General features: G+C 37.4%; 1 pseudogene; it reads right to left on the minus strand.

The window, feature by feature from the left end:
* Nucleotides 1-1,834: 1,834 nt before the first annotated feature.
* Nucleotides 1,835-2,602, minus strand: LOC143580185 (secreted RxLR effector protein 161 pseudogene; annotated as a pseudogene).
* Between the last annotated feature and the right edge of the window lie 201 nt (nucleotides 2,603-2,803).

Here is a 2,803-nt window from a genome sequence, read left to right on the forward strand (position 1 = left end):
TCTTTTCCGCCTTATCATCAATATTACTTAATAATCACACACACACACACATATATATATATGTTAGAACTGTAAAACTGGACTCCGGTAGCACACAAAAACTGAGAACACGTTCGAGTTTTGATTAAACTTGATCGACTCTTTTCATTTATTATTTGACTTAATTCATAAAAACAAAAACAAAACAAGGGTTTATATCGGCCCCTCAAACTTAATTAGCAACAAGAAAATGAAAACTAAGACTATTTAGAAACTAAATCAAATACTAAAAAACAAAACAAATCATCAAAATTTGGCCTCTAAGCCATTATTTTCATTTTACTCATTTGCTTGTGATCATCTTCAAACCGTCCCTTCAAGATCAAACCGTACCAATCTTATTGCATGACTATTAACCGGTATTGCTATTTTCACACTCCTCAATACCAACTCGGTTCATGCCCACAGTTTAACACATTTGATCAAGCTTCATCTTTGTCATCCTTTTAGTTATCATATCCCCTAGTTGCTCGTTAGTGTTCACATAACACTATCTCGCCATTAAGAACGATCGATCTCCCAAACAAAAATATAACACACTTCAATAGTTTCATTTGTGCATTGAATGCCAGATTTTTCGCCAATTGTGTAGCCGACTTATTATCCCACCTTCGTCTCACCCCTTACCCCTTGATCAACATTTTGGTTCAATTCCTTCAACAAACTAACTAGCCAAACCTACTTTTGTGATGTGACTATCGATGCTCGATACTCGACTTCCACAGTGGATAATGACATTTTCAGCTATCTCTTGCTACACCATGACACCGCACTTAACCCAATTAGGAAAATGCACCCAAATTATAGATCGAGGACTACTCTGTGTCTCCATTATTCCTCATTATAATAATCATGCAACTCAACCCGTTGCTTGCTCTTGAACTTGACACCCATATATACCTACGGCTGCTTGACATACCTTAAAACCCACTTGTGTAACACCCTAACCGACGACGGAATATGCCGGGAGCCATAATTGCTCATAGCTCAGGACACTAAATTTAAAGTGACAATATTATTAAAATTCATCACAAAACATGTCATAATTCAAACAAATCCAGCAAACTTAAAACAAACAATAATCCATGTCTAAAATTTATTAAATAGATCCTAAGGTCCGACTACGCATTTCTTCCATCTTGAGCAAATCCTAACCTGCATCATGTAGAAAATATTGTCAACACAAGGTGAGTGAACAATCATATGTTTGATACAATATAATAATTGGAAAACTATACGAATCAATAACACATGCTAAAAATCCAACAATATGTAAAGCAATGAATCATATGAAAACTCTCAGCTCGTTCCCTTCTCGGGTCAAAACTGAACTATTTGGAAGAGTAGGTTCATCTCAAGGACCATCCCACTATAGCATTTACGTTTGTATTTGCATTTGTGTACCATCTCTAACAACCAGAAATATAAACACGTAGTCAAATAGCACATATAGCATGTTAAGTGGAAATCAAAACAGATGCAATACAAAAGTGAAAGAATAATATAGAGAAAACAAAGAGGTATGCTCATAAAAGACTTCGAGCTTTTCTGAATAATAATTCTGCAACTACAAACTGGAAATATATAAAGATGAACGTGAACAAAACTCAATGTTCACAATGACTACTAAAATAAAGGAGTAAGACCAGGAAACTAACTAACAACCAATACTCCACTATCTAAAGACTTATTCTCCCTAATTGAATAAACAAAATACTCAAATAAATAATATTAATAATAGGAAACTTCATGCAGTGCACACTTGGTCTTCAATTTGTCACGTGGGCAATGTATTTTAACACTCCCTCTCATTGCCTACTTGCATCATCCCAACATCTTTACAGAACTGAACTAGCTTGGGACTGGACAAACCTTTTGTAAGCATGTCTGCTGTTTGCCTGGTCGTATCAACCGCCTCCATCTTGATTTCACCTGTCAATACCTTCTCATGAATGAAGTGATAGTGCACTTTAATATGCTTGGTCCTCGCATGAAAAACCGGGTTCTCAGCAAGCTTTATAGCGGAAACACCGTCACACTTCAGTTTCACTTGGTAATTTACAGTCTGATTAAGTTCTTTCAACAATATGACAAGCCAGGTACATTCTTGAGCTGCTGTGGCTGCTGCTCTATATTCCGCCTCCGTTGTAGATAACGAAACAGTGGGTTGTCGTTTACTACACCAAGAAATAGGACCCGACCCGTACATAAATAAATACCCCGTTGTTGAGCGTCTAACATTGAGGTCACCGGCATAGTCCGCATCACAATACCCAACCAATTTTGGATCAACCTCCCGCTTGAAGGCTATTCCAAAATTCACAGTACCCTTTACATATTTTAGTATTCTTCTTACTACCATAAGGTGAGGTTTTGTTGGACTTTGCATATACCTGCTCATCACGCCAACCGCGAACGAAATATCGGGACGAGTCAATGTGAGATAAATCAAACTGCCTACCATCTTCCTATAAACCGAAGGATCCTCCAATTCTTTGCCCTCTTCTGCATAAATCTTGACATTAGGATCTATAGGCATTGGTGATGGCTTACTGTCAACCATTTCGAACCGGTGCAATAACTCACTGGCATACTTGGTCTGATGCAGATTTATTTGATCATCTGAACTGCAGCCCCAAGAAATGATTTAACCGACCAAGGTCCTTCATCTTGAAGCGAACGCTTAAGTTTGTCTTAAGCAGATCAATCTCTTCTTCAATATCACATGTGATGATCAAATCATCCACGTACACGAGAACAACTA

Source organism: Bidens hawaiensis, unplaced genomic scaffold (genome assembly GCF_021521415.1).
Source record: "Bidens hawaiensis isolate Kalapana, Puna unplaced genomic scaffold, B.hawaiensis_p1.1 tig00030276_1, whole genome shotgun sequence".
NCBI classification, from domain to species: domain Eukaryota; kingdom Viridiplantae; phylum Streptophyta; class Magnoliopsida; order Asterales; family Asteraceae; genus Bidens; species Bidens hawaiensis.